The sequence below is a fragment of the Neoarius graeffei genome, chromosome 14 (assembly GCF_027579695.1).
Source record: "Neoarius graeffei isolate fNeoGra1 chromosome 14, fNeoGra1.pri, whole genome shotgun sequence".
In the NCBI taxonomy this organism is placed as follows: Eukaryota; Metazoa; Chordata; class Actinopteri; order Siluriformes; family Ariidae; genus Neoarius; species Neoarius graeffei.
Window position 1 is genome coordinate 75699163 of NC_083582.1, and position 25632 is coordinate 75724794.

The window sequence follows — 25632 nt, forward strand, 5'->3', positions numbered from 1 at the left end:
TCAAAATAATGGCGTGGTATTCCGGGAACAACCCAAACTACATTTGCATATAATGCTAGGTCATGAGTTCCAGCGGCCCCCGTCACTCATCTGCCATGTCAGTCTTGTTAAATGTGGAAAATTTTAAAAGGCAGATGTTATTCCTTCAACAGATTATTGTCACTTGAAAGTGAGAAAGGATACAATCCAAGCAAACTCTTTTTAAAATGGGTTCATTCTTAAATTAGTCTCATTTTCTAACAGGGCTGGATTTGGAACCTTTGTGAAAAGGGAAGACCTCAAGATCAGAATCAGAATTACGTTATTAATCGCCGGAGGGAAATTCAAATTTGCTACAAAGCTCCTGAATCAGAGAAGTAAAAATGTATGAAAATAGAAGATAAAATCATCTGAAAAAGAATAAAAATAAAATAAAAAAGATAGGGTGTTGGAGCCAATTGACATTATTATTATTATTATTATTATTATTATTATTGGGCGGCACGGTGGTGTAGTGGTTAGCGCTGTCGCCTCACAGCAAGAAGGTTCGGGTTCGAGCCCCGTGGCCGGCGAGGGCCTTTCTGTGTGGAGTTTGCATGTTCTCCCCGTGTCCGCGTGGGTTTCCTCCGGGTGCTCCGGTTTCCCCCACAGTCCAAAGACATGCAGGTTAGGTTAACTGGTGACTCTAAATTGAGCGTAGGTGTGAATGTGAGTGTGAATGGTTGTCTGTGTCTATGTGTCAGCCCTGTGATGACCTGGCGACTTGTCCAGGGTGTACCCCGCCTTTCGCCCGTAGTCAGCTGGGATAGGCTCCAGCTCGCCTGCGACCCTGTAGAACAGGATAAAGCGGCTAGAGATGATGAGATTATTATTATTATTATTATTATTATTATATTTGTTTCTTTTTTGTAACAATAGAAAAGTAATTTGTAATTAAACCTTAAGGTTTGAAATACAAGTAAATAATATAAAAATTTCTTGGCTCGGTCTTTCCTCTTCCTAATTAGGTCATTCGGTCTGCATAATGGGGTGATAGGTGTCAGCTGGGGGGTGCGCTGTCTTTGTGTGGAAAAAGTGAGGAGTGAATCCGACGACCACTAAGTTATTGAATTTTAAGTTAATTTTGTTTTATTTTTGCTTGAAGTAAACCACGGAGAATATTTGTCTCATCCCATCTCATTATCTGTAGCCGCTTTATCCTGTTCTACAGGGTCGCAGGCGAGCTGGAGCCTATCCCAGCTGACTACGGGCGAAAGGCGGGGTACACCCTGGACAAGTCGCCAGGTCATCACAGGGCTGACACATAGACACAGACGGAGAATTTTTGTATCGATGTAAATAAATCCTGATCATTTTTTAAACCTGGAAAAATCTCCGCAAGTGCTTTTTTTTTTACGGTTAGTGAGTCACGAACCTCCTCCTCCTCAAAGGCTACAAAATAAGGATCTTTGTGAACAAAGAGTTGCCTCAACATAGGGTTTGACGTAAAATATTTTAACATTCCTTCAGAATCAAGAGGAGATTATTTTTCTCAAAGCATTTCTGGGATCTTACTCAAAGTTGTCCTGAGATTTTACTTGAAACGGGATTGTAGTTCTCCAGTAGGCTCTTACTCAAAGCTCTACTGGGATCTTACACAAAGCAGTCCTCGGGTCTTACTTAAAGCAGTTCTGTCTGGGGCCGTGAAGCAGTTCTGGAGGTTAGTGGAGTCTTACTCAAAAGCTGTCTGATCGTCCTGGGATTTGAACACATAACCTTCTGGTCATTAGCTCAGAATTTTTGAGCTACCACTGACCCCTATGTCTTGTCCTTTTTTATCTTAGATACTGAAAGAAAGAAAAATATAATCCTTCCAGGGTTATTTGGGTAATTAAGTGTCCGTAACCCCATAAAAAGGCGTTACAAAGATTCCCCTAGGATAGGGAAGCGCCCTGTTGTAACATGACTGCAGGGAGTGAGAGAAGAGAGAAATCGCTGCACTTTCCTTGAACAAAAGCAGATTAAATATATTAACACTCACATCATTCTGAATGCTGTGGAGGTGAGGCTGGGAAGGCTGGTCTTCATCCATAATTTACCTTCTGCTATTTTTGGAATAAATCTCACCTGTCCCTGTTCGTTGGTGTTGTCCCAAGACTCCCAGAATGAACATTACAAGTAAGAATTTGGCAACACACACACACACACACACACACACACACACACACACACACACACACACACACACACAAAGTAGCAGAAATATTTCATAACTCATTCATAGTCTGTCTCATAAGCTCTGAATTTGGGCAGATTTATGGGCCGAGAGGCATTCTTACAAGACTCGTGAAATGGCACTTTACCTCCTGCCTCGTATTAATAACTAGGCTATAAAACCCACTGAGCTGAAGGAGAGATGGGTCAGAAAAAAGTAAATGGTGATCAATCAGGCATCTGTAAACTGGGCATCATGCCTATACTCATAACAACCACACTGGTTCCTGGGGCTAACTGGTGCCAAAAGTAGCCCTGGTGATGGATAACAGACTTTCATGAATATTTTTTCAAACTTTATGTGGGGTGGTAAGACCAAAGATCAGGACCTTTTGTCCAGTACTCAAGGGCTCTTTCACTCACTATTTAGTCAGTCAGTAACAGGATGACATCATGCTTGAGACTTTATGCTCAGGAATTGGTCATTGATTCCATTTGTCATTACTGACTCAAAGTCACATCATGTATAATGAGACGGTCAATGACAGCGTAGCTCACTCCAGCCCCGTCTAGTCCAGAAGGAACGATCTGAAGTGGGCCACCTAGTGCAATAAATGTTGCAAGCTATATACACTATATACAAGCTATATATAGAAGCGATATCCACCCTAGGAACACCGACCTATTTACCAGAAAGAATCCAAAATGGTGAGGAATTGACCGAGAAGTGATTTTTGTTGAACTGCTCATTAAGGCTTAATTAGTCCATAACTTCATTAATAATTGTAATGAAGCAAATTTGGGTAGAAGCTATGCACCCCAGGCAGACCTACCTTCCTGCCAAAAAGAATAAAAATTGGTGAAGAATTGAGAGAGAAGAAGTGATTTTCGTGAAATGTGGACGACGCCAGACGGACAACACATGGTGGCATAAACTCATCACCTGTCGGCCGGATGAGCTAATAACAATACTGAATCAATGTACTCCATTCAGTTTTTTCTCCCATTGCTTTCTCAGAACTGAGGACTGGAGACACGGTAGATAAAGACATTTCATTCTAATGAAATACAACACCAGACATTCATCATTGCACATCAAATTAAACTAATCCAACTCCCTCTGCCTCCTAATTATGTGCGACAAAATAAAATAAACAAATCAGTGAGATCAGATCTTCCTCTGTTTTTCCTCATGGACTCCATGGGAAGTCCCACAATCTGGCTGTCTAAAACCTCCCGTCAGAGAGGAGATGAGGGGCCCCAGTCTCACATCTTTGATTTGCCTTTCACGCGACATGCTTCTCACATGACCACCCTTCGTTCCTCTTGTCCAGCAGCTGGGCTTACAGTCTTCTACAGCAGGCCGAGGAAAACAGGTGGAGCTTCTGGCTGTCCATAGAGCATGAGTTGGCGTTAAGGAGAGAATTGACCCTCTCATTTGTTCAACTAAAGTTTATATAAGACAGTCACTGAAGGCATTTCACTTATTTGCAAGGCCATGTTAGGCATGTACAAACAGCATCTCATGGGGTCTATTACATATTCAATAACAGCTTAGTGAAATTGCAATTAATTTGGTTCCATTTCACAGCTGGCTCTTACAACTTAGCAATGCTTTCCATCTTTTCATGGCATCCTAGAAGTCCAATATGTAGCACAATGAAACGTATTCTTTCAGCTTGAAACACTGTAACGGCATCGTATCTCTTTTACATACCGTACCAGGAACATGTGATGTTAGCGGCCATCTTTTTTTTAATACAATGTAGTTTCGCTAGGATAATTATTTTTATTACTAGTGGAACAACAAAGGGGTCATCCGTACAGAAATATATTCCAAATAGTTTTAATCAAACAAAGACCCCGTCCACACGTAGCCGGGTATCTGCTAAATCGAATATATTTTTCTACGTTTTGGCCTGTCATCCACATGAAAACACATCAAAAACGAATATTTAAAAAAACTCCGGGCAAAGTGAAGATTTTTGAAAACTCCGTGTATGCCTTTTCGTGTAGACAGAGATAACCGGAGTTTTGCGTTTTAGAATGTCACAATCTGCGCCAAAAAATGACAACAAATCTGCCCTGACGTCAAACGTGCGACCTTTGTTTACTGCAGAAGCCAGATTAAGCATGGACTTAAGCTAGCCGCACACTACTCCGATCCACGCGGTACCGAACCGACCCATTTCAGAGCCGACTCCCGACAGGGCACGCACATATCCCCCGACTGTTGACGAGTGCAGTCGCGATTGAAGCGACACGTGACAACTTAATAGCTTTGTGATTGGCTATTGGATATCGTTACTGTTAAATCCAACACTTGAAGATGCTACAGGCTGAATTACAAATGACACAACATGGAATATGTAGCGCACTATCTAGGCTGCATGAGCTATTATTCCCAACCTTAAATAGTGCACTTATATAGGGGAGTTAAAGCGATTTGGAATTCAGCCACACAACTTGAGCAGAGTGGCTTTCCAGCCCACTGTGTCTATGGATAAAGCTTCAGTCTATGGAATTACAGTATATACCTGCATTAGGTGCTACCAACACGTATTTCTCGCGCTAGAAATTGTGTTTAATGATGTCACGTGTTATATGCGAAAGATATGATTGGCTATTGCTAGCGACTCTCGCCGATCAGTCTGGCTCCCGATTAGTTTTTCGAATCGGCTGTGAGATGAGTCTGTACCAATCGAAAACTAGTCTTTACGCCTGACTCGCGACTTCAGTTGGCTCGGTACGCTGAAAATCGGCGTAGTGTGCGGCTAGCTAAAGAGTAATGGATCGGAGTAGTGCCTTGAAAGTGTTAATTATTGTGCAGGTTCTATTTACATGTTTAATTTTAGAAGCCCAACTACTGCTCCAAGAGCACAGGCGATGTGATTAGGGGGTAGGATTTGGGGAAATAATGCCATCTACAGGTTTGGAATGCTTATGAATGTGATTGAAAACACAGATGTTCGGTTATGTGTGGAAGGGATTTTTTTCGAAGACGAGGTGGTGTGGATAAAACATTTTTATAAATGGAGGGGGGGAAAATGTTCGGTTTTAAAAATACCTGGCTACGTGTGTACATGGCAAAAGTCAGAACAACAGTATCAGATATCGGCTCATGCTCGGAGCTCTAATATTGATACTGTATGATAATCTAACGAGACCATCAATGACAGTGTAGCTCACTCCAGCCCCATCTAGTCCAGAAGGAACGATCTAAAGTTTAAGTATACCGTATAGATACAAACTATATCTATATACAAGCTATATATAGAAGCGATATCCACCCTAGGAATATGGACCTATTTGCCAGAAAGAATCCAAAATGATGAGGAATTGACCGAGAAGAAACGATTTTTGTTCAGCTGCTCATTAAGGCATAATTAGTCCATAACTTCATTAATAATTGCAATTAAGCAAATCTGGGTAGAAGTTATATGCACCCTAGGTACCCCTACCTTCATGCCAGAAAGAATCAAAATCGGTAAAGAAGTGAGAGAGAAGAAGCGATTTTCGTGAAAAGTGGATGACGCCGGACAGACTACAGACAACACGATGGCACAAGCTCATCGCCTGTTGGCCGGATGAGCTAATAAATTCAGTGCCTAGTTTCTATAAGGTTTCTGAAACTGGACTCCTGCTTGTCAGCGATACACTCAAGATTACATTTAAAAAGTCCTTTAGAAAATAACGTATCATTTGAATGATATTGTCCGGCACGGTGGTGTAGTGGTTAGCACTGTCCCCTCACAGCAAGAAGGTTCTGGGTTTGAGCCCAGTGGCCGACAGGGGCCTTTCTGTGTGGAGTTTGCATGTTCTCCCCGTGTCTGCGTGGGTTTCCTCCGGGTGCTCCGGTTTCCCCCACAGTCCAAAGACATGCAGGTTAGGCTAATTGGTGGCTCTAAATTGACCATAGGTGTGAATGAGAGTGTGAATGATTGTTTGTCTCTATGTGTCAGTCCTGTGCTGATCTGGCAACTTGTCCAGGGTGTACCCCGCCTCTCGCCCAGAGTCAGCCGGGGTAGACTCCAGCTCAGCCCGCAACATTGCACAGGATAAGCGGTTATGGATAATGGATGGATGGATTGATTGAATGATATGTGGAAAACATTTCAAAGAGCATCTAATGATGAGCATCATGTATGTCTTTGTGTCTAAGAGCCAAACAATGTTAAAATAGTTAGATTCCCTCACTGTCTGGGATAGTAGGGTTTCTAATTAGCTTGTATTTAGGAGGTGTTTCTGCATTCTAACATAATTAGCTTGGAGTGTCCGATGTCTCATGCTGAGCTCTTTTATAGTTGCCTGCTAGAGGTCTGTCTCCAGTCTATGTGTTAGAGACAGGAAATAAGACAATCCAGAACTCAAATCTTATGCAATGTTAAAACAATGGTGAACAACCATAATGAGACAATGATAAAGGCTAAATTATTAGCCATTTTTAATGGCTAGAGTGTTCTCCAAACCCCACCCACAAACAGTAGTGGGAAATCCAAACACATTGATAAATTTGGATGTCAAAAATCAGTCGTAAGTACAGTGGTGTAGCTATTCATATCCAGGATGTCGGTTTACCACAGCTAGCTAGTCACTGCCAAGCCTGCTAACAATCATCAGCCTGGTGGAGTCATTGGTCACACAAGGTCAAGCCCCTGAGGTTAAGATCTCATTAGGCAACTTCAGGTCTGCCATGAATGATTAGTTTGAGGCTGACGGGCCAATCAGGCCAGGCTGATGTAGGTTAGTTAAAAAAGCCCGTGGAAAGATGGAGACACGGAAGACAGCACTAGACGTTGCTTGACTACTGTTTATTAGATGGCAATAATTTTCAAAAAATATAAAATAATCATCTTTTCCATCACCATTTAAGGTTGTTTTTTGTGTGTGTGTGTGTGGTAAAGGATGTGTCAAGCTGCAGTTCACTTAACAGCTGTATACAGGCTAGAAATTAAATTTACAGCTTCACTTCTTTTTAGGTTACTCTATTAATGACAAAGATAAATAAATCAGTGATAGCTCATAAAAGAGCAAAATAATAAATCTGTGTATCATGTTACACTATTTAAAGATGGACTAATCCTTAAATTTAGTCCTGGGTATGACTTTAAACTACAACTGGTGGTGAGTCTCAGGCACAGGAGGACTTGAGTATTGGGGAAAGTGGAGTAACCCCTTAATCACCATTGCTCCCAGGTCCGCTCTGACCTGGAGTGGTAGCACCTGCTTGGGTTCCAGCTATGGGTTAAATAGTACATCACCAATAAGGCGCTGGCAGCAGGGTGCTTTACAGTGCACTGTGGCAGATGAACCCAACAGGGTCAATGGCACACCGCCAGATGGCATGCAGAAGAGCCACTCAAATGGCCAACAGATGGCATCACTCGGCAAGTCAGTGGTCACTGCGGGGCAACTTCCATACCCGTCAGGTCTGTGGGACTTTTGTGCACCACTTGGCATCAGGTCTGGAGGTCCAGAGAGACAACACGATGGGGGCATGACATTGTTTGTCATAGCTTACTGTACAAAGTGCTTTGTTAGGAGAGGAAAATAGTATGCGAGAGCTTATGAGGCCAGACATTCTATGGCGGCTCGGCCAGGCTGTTCGTGCCACCACTGTGGACAGCTCTGTGACTCTGGTGTGGGCCTCACAGCCCATCTGTGATTCTGTGCATCCTAATGAAGCAGTCATCATCGCTAGCAGTGGACAGCCGACGACGAATCCTTAAATTGTACACTCAGGTAGAGATGTTACCTTTTTTTCCTTCATTTTTCTTTGTGTTTGTATGGTTTGATGTTTGTTCTTTGTTTGAATGTTTTGTCTGCCGGTTGTGGTGTAGTTCCAGACCCAGTTTGGGCGTTGGTTTCCTTGGTTCGCCATGGGTGATGCCTGTGCTGCTCGGCGTGCGTGTGAATGGTGCATGTGAATGTGAATGGTTGTTTGTCTCCATGTGTCAGTCCTGCAATGATTTGCTGAATTGTCCAGGGTGTACCCCGCCTCTCACCCATAGTCAGCTGGGATAGGTTACAACTTGCCCGCGACCTTGCACAGGACAAGCGGTTATGGATAATGCATGGACGGATAGATGGATGGTTACCTTGAGGTCCAATAATGTGCCCTAGGGGTTGCATTAGTGTAGATTGTACCTTGGGGGACAGAAATGGACTCCTCCTTTACCCCTATTTCTGAAAGTGTATCTCCAATTACTGTAGTTCCCATTTATGGTCAAAAACAGATGGGACAGTGCACACCCACAAAAGACAAGAGTACAGTGTAGTAGTGGATGCTACATGACCACAAAAGAAAATATACAATGATGAGTGTAACAATTCTTGGTAGCATGAACATCAGGTTACTCAACCACAGAGCAAGGCAAAAGGAGAAGACATTGATGACTTGTAATGCTACTAGACAACATATCAGCAGATGGTCTTGATGATGGATCCTGCTGGTGGTGCATAAAAATTCTGCCACGTTATTTGAATGCTGGAATTTTCAGAACCAGAACGTGACAAATGTCACCGAGTGTCTCATATGTGACACCGTCCCAACAAGTTTGACGCAAATGTGCTTGGGTAATGACTCATCTTTCATCTTCTATCTATTTTTCCCCTCCCTGGCATTCTAATGACCTGGAAGCCAAGTCTAAAAAAAAAATGGAGAAGACAGGCTGAAGTCAAAACTTATGGCCTCAGTTTTACTTTGAGAGTTAATGACATAACGATGAAGGACAAGCAAGGGACATCTTGGTCCTCATACCAATCCTGACATAACTGAGCAGCTCCTTGAACTCCCATGTTATGAGCTTGCACATGAAAAGTACCGCCTGATGCTCCTGATGCTGTTCTCCAGTCCTGCTGACAGAGCAAGCAAATCATGCCATCTTCTCCACCACATCAAAGAGGATGTTCCTACCAGAGCCTGGTAAATGAAAAACAACCTTCATGTTCCTGTCAGACAAAAATAAACTGCCATAAATCTGTATGTATTTGAGTGTAGGGTGTTGGTAGGTGTGAGGATCATGTCCTGCTGTGTGTATTCATGCTGCCTAGGGATTGCATAAACTTGATCATGAATACATTTGCCAGTCACCGCTGTTGGGAGCTGTTGACTAGCTGGGGCAGACTGTAAAGTAACCAATTAAATATACATCCATAGTCTGAAGCCAATGCAACAGTAAACTGTACAAGACAATGCTTTTTTCCCCCTTTAATTAACTGTTAACACTTTGATATTAGTTGGGATGAAGTAGAGAGGTGTGTTTGAGTCAAGCTTTTTTAATCCCATTCCCGCCTCCTCATGAAGGAATTCCTTCCACAGTTATTCTTGTATATTCTTATTCCATCCATCCATTCGCTGTAACTGCTTATCCTGTACAGGGTTGCAGGCAAGCTGGACCCTATCCCAGCTGACCATGGGCAAGAGGCGGGGTACACCCTGGACAAGTCACCAGGTCATCGTAGGACTAACACAGAGACAAACAACCATTCACACTCACATTTAATTTAGAGCCACCAATTATCCTAACCTGCATGTCTTTGGACTGTGGGGAAACCGGAGCACCTGGAGGAAACTCATGCTGTCACAGGGAGAACATGCAAACTCCACACAGAAAGGCCCCCAGCAGCCACTGAGCTTGAACCCAGAACCTCCTTGCTGTGCTAACCATTACACCACCATGCTGACTCAAGATAACTATGTGTACCTTTTTAAGGGACAAAAAGATGCATATGTTCCCAAGCAGTATCTAAAGGGTACAAATAAGTAGCTTAGCGGGTACTGATCTAGTGACGAGCCATTGTACCCCTAAAGGTACAATAATATACTTCATTTTCTGAGAGTGTAGGAACTACCGTTGTGTTTGAGAAACTGAAGAAACATCAGACCACACACACTATAAGATTAATTCAATTAATCATTTGTGGGGAAGCCATGGCGTAACGGTTAGAGAAGTACACTGTAAAAAAAGAATAGTCGAGAATACTTGAAATTTCAAGGCAACAGTCTGCATTAAGAATTTTATGTTTTGCCAACGATGTATGCCCATGATAATCCAAACTATGATAACACTTATCTTTATTAAGAATTCTTAATTAAGTCAATTTTCAATTCCTCATTCTGCCAACATAGATTTCTCTTTTTGCTGAACAGTGGCATTCACAGTAGTACAAAAAGGCAATTGAGGTTCTCACAGTTTTTTGGGGGGCTTTTTTTACCTTTATTTGGATAGGACAGTGTAGAGACAGGAAATGAGCAGGAGAGAGAGATCAGGAAATGACCTCAGGTCGGAATCAAACCCGGGTCCCTGGATTTATGGTATGGCGCCTTATCCACCTGAGCCACAACAACATGATCTTCAACCGGAGAGAGAACCACATTGCCCAGCCCTTGCATTTGGGAGCGGAAACCCCGTGTCTTGGTCATTAAGAGCATGCGCTGAATAAACACCTGTGGCAATTATGTATTTTCAATTCAGATTATTCACTATTGCATATTTACACATCATTGAGGTGCACCCTATCAGTTTGATGTGGATTTTTCTGTTCATTAATAATTATTCATATTTTCTTGTCCATTCAATTGTGAATATGGAATTACTTGAACAAAGCGTAATTCTATTTTTTAGAATTATCCACATCAAGAAAAATCCACATCAAACTGATAGGGTGCACCTCAATGATGTGTAAATATACAATAGTGAATAATCTGAATTGAAAATACATAATTGCCACAGGTGTTTATTCAGCGCATGCTCTGAATGACCAAGACACGTGGTTTCCTCTCCCAAATGCAAGGGCTGGGCAATGTGGTTCTCTCTCCAGTTGAAGTTCATGTTGTCGTGGCTCAGGTGGATAAGGCGCCATACCATAAATCCAGGGGCCTGGGTTTGATTCCGACCTGAGGTCATTTCCTGATCTCTCTCTCCTGCTCATTTCCTGTCTCTACACTGTCCTATCCAAATAAAGGTGAAAAAAGACCCCCAAAAAATTGTGAGAACCTCAATTGCCTTTTTGTACTACTGTGAATGCCACTGTTCAGCAAAAAGAGAAATCTATGTTGGCAGAATGAGGAATTGAAAATTGACTTAATTAAGAATTCTTAATAAAGATAACAGTGTTATCATAGTTTGGATTATCATGGGCACATCGTTGGCAAAACATAAAATTCTTAATGCAGACTGTTGCCTTGAAATTTCAAGTATTCTCAACTATTCTTTTTTACAGTGTAGCTTTAGGACCAAAAGGTTGCTGGTTCAATTCCCTAGACCAGCAGGAATGGCTGAAGTGCCCTTGAGTAAGGCACCTAACCTCCATCTGCTCCTCAGGTTGCTCTGGATAAAAGTGTCTGTTAAATGCCAGTAATGTCAGACCAAATCAGTTGGATTTACTGCTTCAGATGTAATTTGCATAGTTTTGAGAAAATCTGTTGCTTTATCCTGGTCATACACAGGACAATTGCCCATACATAGAAAAACAATGTTCACCTATTACTGCTTTGTTTGCTTGTGTGAACATAGGGGTCATGACTTTCCCGACAGATTGGCTTAAGGATCTTTTGCCTTGTACTGTTAATGCTAAGACCATCTCGGAAACCATGAACCTGTCATTGTGCCCTTCGTGATGCCATATATTGTGGACCAACAACCTAAAATCAGTCAAACAGCCCACAAAAAAGGTAGAAACATATTACAGACATTACACTCACATCTGTCCAGACTCAGACAGATGATAGTGTTCATGGGCCAGGTATACTAAATTTCCAACACCCAAACTATTTCTACCCAGCTGACAACTGGAAAAGCACTTATCTCTGGTAGAAACGAGCAGTATCATGTTCCAATATTTGAGGGAATTTTTACAACTGCTTCGAGGCTCAAGGGTGCTAATTAAAATGAAGCCCTGGCCTTTTTATTGTTTCTCACCACAAAGTTCTGCCGTGTATGAGCCGAACGGTTGTAGCTGTGTTTTCTCAATTAAACGGCATAAAGCTGTCACTAACTTCTTAGTGAATAAGTGAGACTATGTTCACCAGCAGATTCCTCTCAGCGATGTTTTTGCTGCCTGGCAGGCCTAACATCTCACATCCTGATTGTGGAACTCTGTTTTCAGGATTTTTTGCCGCAAATAAACAAGTGCTCAAGTCTGAGTCTTTGTTTAACTAGAGGAAACGTGTAATAGCGGGAAATTGGTCTGGAAGTGATCATGGGATCAGCTCCAGCAGAATCTATTTAAAATGGAATGTGTCCGCTCTGGGTAAATCCTCCAGTTACAGCAGGATGTCAGATTTAATGGCCCATGGACAGAGGGCACACTTGTTGTCCCAACACCTCAATACATAATGATCCATACTGATTGATGGAGCATAAATCTTGCTCAGCCCGTACCTGAGATGGGAAAGTAAGACTGCTACTGCTCTGGATAGTAGTGTCCAACATCGTGAACACTGTTGCAGTCATTTCCATTAGATAAATGGGGCCATTTTGCTACCTGTCAAATATAAGTGATGGAAGACACTGGTGAAATATTTAGCCAATTATCAGCCAGCATTAAATGTGACATTCTGAATTTCACAGGGGCAAGCGTTTTCACTATTAATAACATTTCCTTTAAAACCATCAGGCATTGGAGAGGGGAGTGAAGCAACCATGGACACCATTCTGGACATCTTCCATCAATCATATCTGCATCAGCCAGTTATTTTCTTGTTGCTTGCAGACAGGAAATCAGACCCAGGTTATTTGTGTGGTGGTTGGAGAAAACACATGGGATGTTGCTGAGGCTGAATTTTGGAGAACAGAACCTGCGAAGACAAACTGTTTTGGCCAAAAATTGGGTATTTCCACCTATAAAAGTTTGTAAAAAAAAAAAAAAAAAGGTAAACTATTAAAGGTAGACTACCTTTCAGATTTTTCAAGTGGAGGTCATGAAAAGAATTTTCACAACACCCAATTATTTTTGTTTAGTGGACCAAAAAGTAAAGAATTCAAATCACAGACTTCCAATTTTATTAGTTTGTTTTTAAATAGAACTATTCATGAATTTAGAGCCACATGGCCCTAAATTCTCTGCTATTTTTTCCTGTTTCACCATGATGTAATTGAAGATACTATGTTATGCATCATGTAGTGGGCTTTCACCGTTCGTGCAAGGCATTGTGGGATACAAATTTGAAACAGGAGAGAAAAATGGAGGACATGAATGTGTGAATGAAATGTGAAAGACCGACTACAGTAATGGAAAGTGAGAAGACGTTATGTTGAGAAGGAAAGGAAACGCAGGACCAAACTAATAAATATTGGCGGTCAGCGAGCACTTTGGTGTGATCAGCTGTTTGTTTAGCAACAGAATGATGGAACTGTCAGTGCACGCTCAAAGGTAAACCTGCGCATGCGCACATGGACTTCCTCTGTCTGCTTGACTGCGCGAACCAAGCGATTTCATGCATATTATTTGCTTTAATCCCCTTCTGGGACATCCATACAGTTTTAAATACCATACCTACAATTAAAAACAGCTTGTTTTTACTGCACTTATTTAATTTCTGGGCTCAGATCTGTAACAGGGAGTGATGTTGCATCCCATTAATACACTTTACAATATATTATTAGATTCTAATAGAATGGATGAGCCAAAAGAATTGGGGATCTTTTTTAATGGGCCCCGACTTGTTACAAGTATGAACAGGTGGGCCTTAAAGTAGAAAAGGTTGAGAACCCCTGCTGTAGAGCACATTAAAGCCCAGTCCCACAATACCAATAACTAGAATGATAACTACAATTATAATGATAACTATAAATAAATGGGTCCCCTGCAGTTTATGTGGTCGATGCTCACACCAGACCGATAATGATCCCTATAGCCCAGGCCTGGGGTTATCCGTATCAGTGAGATCGCTTCTGGAGCGATTTTTCCAGGCCTGGACCTGATCCGATAAAACATCTGACCAATCAGGTAATTGTTTACATGTGATGTTGTCTGGGCACGTGATATTTTTCCCTGGGCATCTTTGTACATCCTTGTTGCATCATGAAGTCACGGAATATGGATTCACAGAAAATAAAAAATATAATACAAACCACGGATCTTTTATTCACGGATATGTGATTTTCCATGAACTATCAAGAGTAAATTAATAAAGTAAACATATAAATGTAGGTAATATATTTTAATTATGAGCTTCGGCAGTCCAAACATTTGTTTTAGACTTCTTAATTTTTTATCCATGATGCATCATCCATATGAAATCGGTAATCAATCTGTAATATACTGAAATGTCCGTGACCAATCTGTAAATTATTAGCATCCATGATGCATCCGTATTAAAATCCGTAACCACTCCATATTTTGTATGCTTTATTATATTTCCGTAATCCGTGACCTATCTGTATTTTATCGACCACCGGAGTGTGTGCATGGGTTGTTTTGAAGTCCAAGCTGTACAGTATGACCCGGAATAATGTGCTATAACTTGGAAAAAAAACTTCCATGACTATTCCTAAGTTGCATGTGTTTATTTCCCTGAGTGTCAGGACCGAGTGATATTATAGTCGGGATTATAGTTGTGGTGTTTCTGCTCCAGACTGGAACTAAACTCAGGCAGAGGGATAGTTATAGTTATTGGTGTTGTGGGACCAGGGCCCTAAGATACAGTATTGTGCAAAGTCTTAGGCCCCCTATTTTTTTCATATGAAATTTGTTATAGATTTCTATTTTATGACTTCTACATTATCAAGTCACAACATTACAAAAACATTTTTGAGTCCAAACATTCATTTTCCAGCACAAAATTAAATGTTACAGAAAATAAAAGTTTGTACTGCATCTGAGCAGCATATTCCATAAGAGCGCACTTTTCAGATGAAAAAAGAAAACATAATGAAGGCTGCTGGGTTTTGGTGTAAAATGAAGAAGTGTGTGTGACAGTCAAAGTGTCCAGAAGAACTGTGGCTGGTTCTGTAAGATGCTCAGGAAAACCTACAGATCATTTCCACATAAAACTGACCTCACTGGACCTCAGACTACTATTTTTTTTTTTCAAGCAAAGGGTCGTCTCACACCAAATATTGACTTTGTTTCATTAATTATGGTTTACTGCTTACTGTTTATAGTATTTTTTTAATGTTGAAACATTTCATTTCATTATTTTTGGAGCCATTTTTGGTTGACAGCATTTCTTTACATGTGCCTAAGACTTTTGCACAGTACTGTACATGCAAAAGAGAAAAATAGATTTCAGGACTATATAGTATAGTGGAAAATGTCAAAATTTCACAACGTGAAAGGTTTTCCCAGGCTGATGCACATCTAGGGCCACAACGCTACTTTTCTTTGGGAACCATCAAGAGATTAAATGCCTTTGTCTTAAAAAAGAAACCCCAGTGGTTGTACACTAAATGGCTTCACACTAAATGTTTAAAGGTTTCCTTAAACAGACAAACTAATAAACGGTATTGCATAGAACCAACAAATGAACTTGCTAAGAGTGTAGTACAGCACCATGTTTTAAACAAATATACAGTAGAATAGATATAATGCAGTATCTACGAGTCAAACAGTGCTTACATGACCAAAGTGGAGACGTGTATAACATACTGTACCTGATGGCATATTCCCATCACTCTACATGGTTCCCATCAGCCCCTACAGGGTACAAAGTAGCACAGCTATGAGCAGCATTACCTTTTTCCTCTGAAGCCCTGATAGCAGGTATGAGGCCATTAGAGGACTGCTGAGGCAGCGAGTGTACAGGAAGCAGGGTTAATATTATTGATTCCTCTTTGGTCCCACAGGTGTTGGCATTAAAGAACAAAGCCTGCCTGTATTTAGTGCCGAGATGTGGCGGAACAACATGTATGAGTGTACATAGGAAGCCTGGAGATGCTGAGACAACAGGAATACTTCCTCCAGGCTCAAACCCAGCGTGTGTTAAGAAACGCTAAAATGCTTAAAAGGAATTCCTCATCTCAGCATTAACATCCCTGGATCTGATTAGATAGATTTTGAAGGAATAAAAATCACATCCTGCCAAGTCCTCAGCAAATGGGGTCATCTTAACCTCAATTAGTTAATTAAATTTTGGTCGTGTGAGACAGCCATTAATAAATAAGGCCATTTTCTGTAACCCAAAAAGCACCAGCTTAAAATGTCTAATCGCTGTCAGACATGCATAAATCATTTTATGACCAACAATAACTGTTTCTGGGCAGTGTACATTTAAAAGGATGGCTGAGTGGACTGTGTAAAATGTAGACACACTCCTCTGTAAAATGTTCATGTTTGTTAAGCTTTGGTGTAACGTTTCTTTGAGTTTGAGGTTTTCTTGTTAGGCACATATTGTATTTCTATTATTAGGCATGTTAGGTGAAAATTCAAATTCAATCCAAATTGCTTGAAACTGCTCTCATTAAATTCAGAACTGAATGCAGAACAACATACTTTTTACAGAATTAAAATATGTTTATCCGTTCTTGAGATATTACAAATCAAAGATTGAAGAAACGCCTTAATTTTTAGAAAACGGCTGTAATATTCTGTATGAGGATCACATGATCCAAAATGGGCCTCATTAACCAATGAGATCAAATGTTTTTTCTTAATAACTTTTCTATTTTTCAAGATATTTACATGGAAATTGGCAGCACAAAGATGGTTGTATACTGAATACAAACTTTGAAAAATTAGTAAAAACAAATTGTGCAAATTAGTTTTTAGTTAGTATTGATTACGCTAATTGAATAAAAATGTTAAATCGGTGCACTCTCTTCTTCAAAGTTTCACCAAATGGCTTTATTTGTGCGATATAAAGCTGTTCTTAACTCATTTATACATCACAAAGAAGGAAAAATCAATGTTAATTATAAAATATGCATAAGTAAGCACTGAATGTCTCACATCTACCATTCTCTATCAAAATAAAAAAAGTAATAAAATATTATTTCTGATATCCTCTTTGTGCTCTGTAGGGCTTTGGATTTCTCAGTAGGGCCTACTAGTGTTTATATGAAAGAATATAAATGATTATTTCAATTAATATTCACAGCTTTCAAGGCGAACCTCGAAAAAACTGTCTGATCCACATCCAATAAACAATTCACATTAACTGAATTGAAATCGACACTCGCGTTTCTGACTTCTGTTTTTTTTTAATACCATTCCGACCACTAAGATCTCAATATTTTTCATCAAAACAACTACAGTTATATTTGAAAATAGTTATTTGTTTACATGAATTAGTTTGATTTTGAAAAAAATAAGTGGGTAAAGCTATGAAAACTCACTTCAAAGTCTCCCGTGAATCAGAACATCAAAACTAGCAGAGGGAAAATGTTGCTGAATCCTTCATCCCTATAAAAGTGATCTGATTGATATTCACGAGTAATCCAGTGGGAAACCAATCAGAAGAGAGAGAGAGAGAGAGAGAGAGAGAGAGAGAGACCGCTTTCCCATGACTCAAAAAGAAAAGCACTGGCAGTTTCCTGACGTCACGCGAACAGAGTTTTTACTCTGTTGTACCGACTTCAACCTGTTGTTACTCCCAAAGCACTGAACAGATCTTAACCAGATACATTTCTTTGGAAAGCAGAGATAAGCTTTTTAATGAGAGTATTCACAATAGAAAATATTCAAGTTAAGCAATGACAGATTTGGAAATTTAGATGAGCGTCTGCATGGACAAATTTCACACCACAGCCAGCGAGTGTCTGATACGCCTAATATTAGAGCATCTGTGCCAAAGGAAGCTAGTTGTGTCAATGGAAAATGCACAATGTTCATATTTTTCTTCCTTCAACTCACTTCCTTTTCAGAGAGATATTCACAAGTAAGCATTAATCCTCCAGCAAATTGTTCCTTTGAAATCAAATTTCTCAGCAAGCCAAGGCCATTCGGAAATGCAGACTTCAAGGTTTGGGTTCTTTGGGGATTTTAAAACCATCTACTCATCTAAACGACATGTGTGGTCTGTTATGTTGATTTTACTCTTCATTCTGCTTGACTGGCCTTCAGTAAACGGCTGCATCAATGTACAGATGATGTCAAATGTTCCATACCTAAAGTGCAAGAAAATGATCTACGCAAGATAACTTTTACAGCTGAACTTTCAGCAATGTTTCCCAAGCTTTGCAAAAACACACATCTGCAGCGTAGGTCACATGCACGTGAGAAATTTTAGGCATGGACCTTCATTCATATGGCTACAATATGGAGAAAGATAGACAAAGTGTTGCGTATTAGTCTAGAAGTCTTAGCACCTTTTTTTATTAATGTGTTATTCACAGTTTTAAGCTGTACACATATGTGGCTTGACCGAAGGACCATTCTGGAGGAAGGTCCCAGGGTCACGATTTCACTTCCTTTGGAAATGTTAGAGTGACTGCTGTGGACAGTAACTCCCAAACCAGATGTTCAGATGGCAAGATCATTCAAAAAAAAAAAAAAAAAGAAAAGCATTCAAGATACTTCCTTTTGTACAACCTGTGGATGGATTTTCAAAGTTGTTACTGTGGTTACAGAGAGTGTCAGCTGTCAACATTTGTTTTATCAGGGCCAGATCATGAGCACTGATTTATAAAGACAAAGCAAGATTTGTACAATGTGCTTTACACACAGGCATTTTCTGGATCATCGGCAACCAATACACTTGTGACTTGTTGCATGCATTAGGACCAAGTTTCGATACAGAGGCAGATTAAGTGACATGTAGTAAATCTCAAGGCCAATAACTGAAATATAACGTTATTGGCTACCTCTTTGGCTTGTCACTAGACACACATAAAATGTGAAGGGCAACATTTGGGAAATGGAAATGGGGGACCACAAAAGCATGATTCATGGCCGAGAGATGGGGGAGGATAACACACAGATCATATATCAGCTTGGAAAGAGTCATTACAGAGGTGAGAAATATAAACTCAAAGATTGGCTCAAACATCAGCAAACAGGTGCTTTTGGATTGTTCATCTGTCATATGTGATGCAGTTAAAGTGAAAATGATTGGTTTATGGCTTGGCTGAAGATCAGGCTGAATGTCTTGATGCTAAGGATGTTACAGAATATGAATACAGGATTTGGAATGAACAGATAATGTGTTCTAAACAGGTACAAACAGCAGGTGTCAGGTACTATGAGCAGAGACAGATGCAGGTGCAGGACCTTTAGTGACAGCGAGTTATAGCCACCAAACACAATGATCCAGAATAACAAGGAAACAAAGAGCATGAACAGGAATGAACTAATGACAAACGCAAGACAATTAATTGAACAGAAATTAAACATTACATTACCGGCATTGCACAGATGCTCTTATCCAGAGCGACATACAACACACCCAGAGCAACCTGAGCAGCAGTTGGGGGTTAGGTGCCTTGCTCAAGGCCACTTCAGCCATTCCTACTGGTCCAGGGAATCGACCCAGCAACCTTTTGGCCCCAAAGTAGTGCAGCAGATAACTGCATATTTCATTAAAATCATTCAGATGGTGAAACAAACATCAAATTTGGCACAGATACTCTTCAGAGTCCTGTCTTTCTAAAAAGGGCATTGGCCATGCAAAAAATTCAAAATGGCGGCCATTTTTCAAGATGGCCACTGGTGAGTGACAAATTTAGGTTCTTCGTGTAATATATTTCCATGTATTTGCTCTTTTAGTATTTTTTGCCCTTATAAGCTCATTTTGTGAAACATAATATTTTCTGTTACCATCACAGTGTAATATAGCATCAAATATGGTAGCCAAAATGGCTGCCGCACAATGAAAACAATGATATTTCTTTGACAAATAAAGCCAAATCAAGCAAAAAAAAATAGGGAGTGGATTTTGGCTTGCATGATTTCATATCCCATAAAACATATCTTAGTGACAATAAGATACTAGAAAAAAAATCAATAAAGAATGGTGGGGGGAAATCAAAATTTTAAAAAGAGTGAATGTCGGCACACAGCCAGGGCACACTGGTGACAGTCACTGCTGTGTAACTCAGCATGGGGTTCAGTGTCTGCTGATCTAGCTTTACTAATCCTATAGTATTAGACTAGTAGTTGTAGTATAGCTTAGTTTAGTGTCCCAAATGCTTTCTAACAGCCCCATATCAATTAGCTAGTAAACATTAGTTTTATAGCTATTAGATACTAGTTAGATAGCCGCACCTGAATTGACAGGATGTGCCATCGCGGGAGAGCCGAGCCAAGGGTAAGGGGGCTGTACATGATTAGTCATGTACTTACCCGGATGGTGTACAGATCACACGGGACTTAAATGGCACTGGATAAATGATCGGACTAGGTGTAGGGTGACCGAACCAAGTTGAATCCCATACAGTAATGTGTGCACAATTTGGTTAAGGTGGTAAAAGGATAGCCCCTCGGCCTTAATCAGAAAGTGAAATCATGGCAGATTCCAATTCTATTACTGCAAACAGAAAAACAAACTGGAATTTATGTTGCCTTTGTCAAAAGGTCAAAAGAGGTGAGAACTTGACATCTCCTCCAAGTCACCATGTCCCAGAACATGATGGCTACAGTATGCTGGCGAGGAACATTTCTGTGTTCAGTGAGCTCCATGAAATGCCATTGATCATGGACCCAGCAAGGCTGGATGAAGGTGGTGGCATAGAAGCCATACTCAGACAAAACATGGCAAAATACCACTTGAGTTGCCACCTGTTGTTCAACAACACCAAATTGGAACGGGCTCGAAAGCGCCAATCTCGTGGCCAGACCAGTGAGAATGAGACTGGAGTTAGTCATTCAAAGCAACGTCGAAGCAGTCATGACATCAAAACGTGCATTTTCTGTGAGAAAGTGGCACCTGCTTCTGACCTAAGACAGGCCAGTACCAAGGGCCTTGACAAGCGGCTATGTGAATGTGCAGAGACACTTGGGGATGGAAAGCTCCTTGCCAGATTGACTGGTGGTGATATCATTGCACAGGAGTTCAAGTACCATGGTGTCTGTCTTAGTGCCCTATACAACAGGGAAAGGGCTCACATGAGGAAGCTTGAAAAAGTTGAGGCTGATAACGAGCCAGAACCAGATGTGTATAATCTGGTTCTCTCAGAACTGGTTACATACCTTGTTGAAAGCAGTCTTTCTTCAGAAGGGCCAGTCACATTTATTCTGATAGTTATCTGCCACTTGTATGAAGATCGCCTCAAACAACTAGGTGTGGAATCACCAAGTGTAAATTCTACCAGACTGAAAGAAAAATTGTTGGCAGAAATTCCAGAACTTGAGGCTCACAGATCTGGCAAAGATGGCAGAGATGTTGTGCTTGCATTTCAGAAAGATGTAGGCAAAGCACTTGCTCAATCTTCCGATTTTTCAGAAGCACTAGTCGTTGCTAAAGCAGCAAAGCTTCTGAGAAGGTGTATACTTGATCATCAGTCAAGATTTGATGGCACATTTTCTGAGGGCAGTGTGAAAAATGCTATACCTCCTCTTTTGCTTCAATTCATTGGGATGGTTGAGCATGGGGCTGACATCAAGTCCCAGCTGAGGTTCGGTGCATCAAAATCTGATCAAGCCATAGCTCAGCTCTTGCAGTATAACTGCTACTCCCGATACAAAGAGGGAGCAGCAACTCACAGGCACTCTAAAGACAGAGAAACACCTTTCCCAGTTTACATGGGACTCTCTGTCTCTGCCAAAACCAGGAAAAGAAACCTAGTTGAGATGCTGCATGATCATGGCCTCAGTATTTCCTACGACAGGGTGCTAGAGGTCTCAGCCCAGTTGGGTGAAGCCACAGTCAACAAATATGTAGAAGAGGGTGTGGTCTGTCCACCAGTGCTGCGCAAGGGTTTGTTCACTACTGCAGTGATGGACAACATTGACCATAACCCAACTGCAACTACTGCCACCACCTCCTTCCACGGCACAAGCATCTCTGTGTTCCAGCATCCCTCCAAAGAAAACTGTGGGCAGGAGAGAGAGCAACTGAAGTTTGGGCCTGAGAAAGCGAGGTCAGTGCCTGAACTGCCTGATGCTTTCACAAATATCTCTCCAGCTTCCTTTGCAACAAAAAATCCAGTGCCACCAAACACCCCAGTACCAAAGCCATACACAGACACCTTGGAGCCACAACTTGCACTAGAGTATCAGTGGCTAGACAAGGTAATTGTGACCCAGGAAATAGATGATGGAGTGAACCTGACATGGTCAGCACACCATGCTTCAATGAAGAGAAGTCCAGAATTTGAAGTAAGCATTACTTCATTGCTTCCTCTCCTGCGTGACCAAGCCCATTCTGTAGCCACTGTCAAGCACATGATGCAAAAAGTGCAGGATGTTACTGAGTTTCTCAACCCTGGCCAGACACCTGTCATCACAGCCGATCAGCTGATCTATGCCATAGCAAAGCAGGTGCAGTGGCAGTGGCCTGAACAGTATGGAGAGTCTAAGTACCTTGTAATGTTTGGGGGTCTGCACATTGAGATGGCAGCACTGAAATCACTGGGCACTCTTCTCCAAGACAGTGGTTGGACAGGAGCTCTGGTAGAAGCAGGTGTAGCTTCATCTGGCACTGCAGAGTCCTTCCTGTCTGGTGCAAATGTCACCAGAACTCGCCAAATGCACCAGGTTACAGCTTGCAGCCTCTACAAGCTTCTGAGGGCAGCATACACAGATTACTGTGCTGAGCAAGCAAACCAGAATGAAGAAGCAGTAGAGTTTGAGAAGTGGTGCAACTTCAGACGACAGCAGAGTCCACAGTTTCACTTCTGGCATATGGTACTGTCCATGGAGCTTGTCATCTTTCTGTTGATCAGGTCCTTCCGTGAGGCCAATTTTGCATTGTACTGCCAGGCACTACACGAGTTGATACCGTTGTTAGGGTTTTGCTGGGATTCGAACCTGGTTCGTTGGTGTGATGATCCAGCAAATCCCCACTAGGCCACCAGGGGAATGACTCAAATGCAGAGGCGTGAGGCGGAAGTAGAAAAAGAATCAAAAGGATTATTTAAACTATATACACTATATACAGGGCAAAACAAAAGACAACAAAAAAAAAACCAAAGAGTATAATCCAAAAGAAAAGCAAAGTGCAAAAATTCAAAAGCTAAGAAGATCAAAAAACACAGTACAAAGGAAACTGGAGATAAACATAACAGCACAAAGACTCCGTGACAAGAGGACTGAACTCAGGGGTATAAATAGACAAACTAATTAAGGACACAGGTGAAGATAATTAGGCAATTAACACAAACACAAAACACAGGAACAGTGGCGGCCTCTAGAGGCCAAAATAAACATGACATGAAAAGGAAATAACAGCGGCCTCTAGAGGCCAAAACAGTCCTAGTCCTAACAACCGTATTTCTTTGCAAACAACAACACAAACTATGCTCATTGGCTGCCCATCCATCTCAGGGATATGCTTACGCTCGAAAGTTCACACCCAGAGTTGGAAAAAGAGTTAAAAGCTGGCAACTTTGTAGTACACAAGACTAGTCGCCATTTCTCAGCAATGGCTCTAAACCAAGCCCATGAACAGGCCAATGCCATCATCAAGGCTGATGGTGGAGCCATTGGGCTGACAGAAGATCCATCAGCACTCAGGCGATGGATGATTGCTGGCCCAGAGGTCAGCCATTGGGTGACAATGTATGAAAGAGAGTATCAAAGTAAAGAGTCTAGTGAGCAGACAACACACCATGAGCAAACACCACATGCACAGAACACATTCTTGGACAGAGTCAACAAACTGTCACTGACTTTGCAACACCTGGGTAGCCCTTTCCAGGAAGAGAGTCAGGATCTGTACTGCATTGACAGCAAACATATTGCCCACCCCAGCTCAGCAGAACTCCTGCAGACACACTTTGAAAGAGGCCAAGCTCAATTTCTTGCATTTTCAGAGTCTTTGGCAAACAATGCAGCCTCCTTCTATGAGCCCATTAGGAGGAGCAGAACTGACTTCTTCAGACAAGTAGCTGCTCCAGTGGAACCCTCAAGACAGAAGCTTCTGAAAGAGGACTGCCAGCTGTTCTCGAAGCTGTTTATATCCTGTCAAAGCAGAGAATGTAATCTACATGAGTTTTTCCAGCATGAGAATCAAGCATTCCCAGCTGCACTGAGTGAGGGTGGAAGGCTGTATACATGCTAGAAAGCTCAACTGACCTCTGTCCTGGAGGGTCATGTTACACCAGAAGACACGACACCAGAGTCCGATGTCCTGATTGTAGATGGGTCTGCTCTAGTCCATACATTGCCACCAAAGAGAGGGAAAACCTTTGAGGGCTATGCACTATTGGACTTCCTGCCAGTGATACAGTCCTACAGTAGCAAACACACTGCCACACATCTTGTCTTTGATGTATACACCACATCAAGTCTCAAAGCTGACACCAGGATCCAACGTGGCCAGGGAGGGAGGCGCAAGGTGACAGACAAGAACACCATTCCATCCAACTGGCGCAATTTCCTCAGACACAATGACAACAAAACTGAGTTGTTCCAATTCCTGGCAGACAAGGTTGCCCAGATGTCTGCAGCAAACCTGGTTATTGTGACAAAAGGATCTGCTGTCCTCAGCACCCATGAGACTGGCCTTCAGGAGCTGGACAAGTGCACTCATGAGGAAGCTGACAGCCACATCTTTGTGCATGCGAAGTATGCTGTGGAACATGGGAGCAAAGCCATTGTGATCAAGGCAAATGACACAGATATTGTCATCATTGCACTGAGTGTCTTCCACATACTTCAGAGTCTGGGGTTGGAGTACCTTTGGGTGGCATTTGGCCAAGGCCAGAGCTTGCAATGGATCAGCATCCATGACATGTGTAAACATATGAGCCAGGAAAAGAGCTCTGGCATCTTGTTCTTTCATGCCTTCACAGGCTGTGACACCGTCTCAGCCTTCAGGAACAAGGGCAAGAAGATAGCTTGGCAAACGTGGGACATCTGTCCTGAGGCCTCCCCTGTATTCTCCAAACTGAGTCAGTACCCTCTCACAGTAGAAGAGGGTGACCTGCAGATCCTGGAGAAGTTTGTCATACTCATGTATGACAGGTCCAGCACTGCTGCCACTGTGGATGAGGCCAGGTTTGACATGTTTGCAAGGAAACAAAGGCCCTATGAGGCCATTCCACCAACCAAAGCAGCTCTGCTTCAACATACAAAGCGTGCTGCTTACCAGGCTGGTTGTGTGTGGGGCCAAGCAACCCAATGTCAGCCAGAACCAGAGAGTCCTGCTGACTGGGGATGGCAGAAGTCAGGTGAAGCATGGCAGGTTTTCTGGACAGCCAACTCTCCCATAGCCAAGAGTTGCCAACAGCTAACCAAGTGTGGCTGCAAAGCAGGCTGTCATGGCAGGTGCAGATGCTACAAGCTGGGTCTTACCTGCACAGCTTTGTGCAGTTGCAATTGTGAAGTCTAAATCTCTTTTTTTATATCTCAATTTTTTTCTTTATTTTTGTATTTTTGAAATATTATCGTATATTTTTTTTGTTTATATATTATATAGCC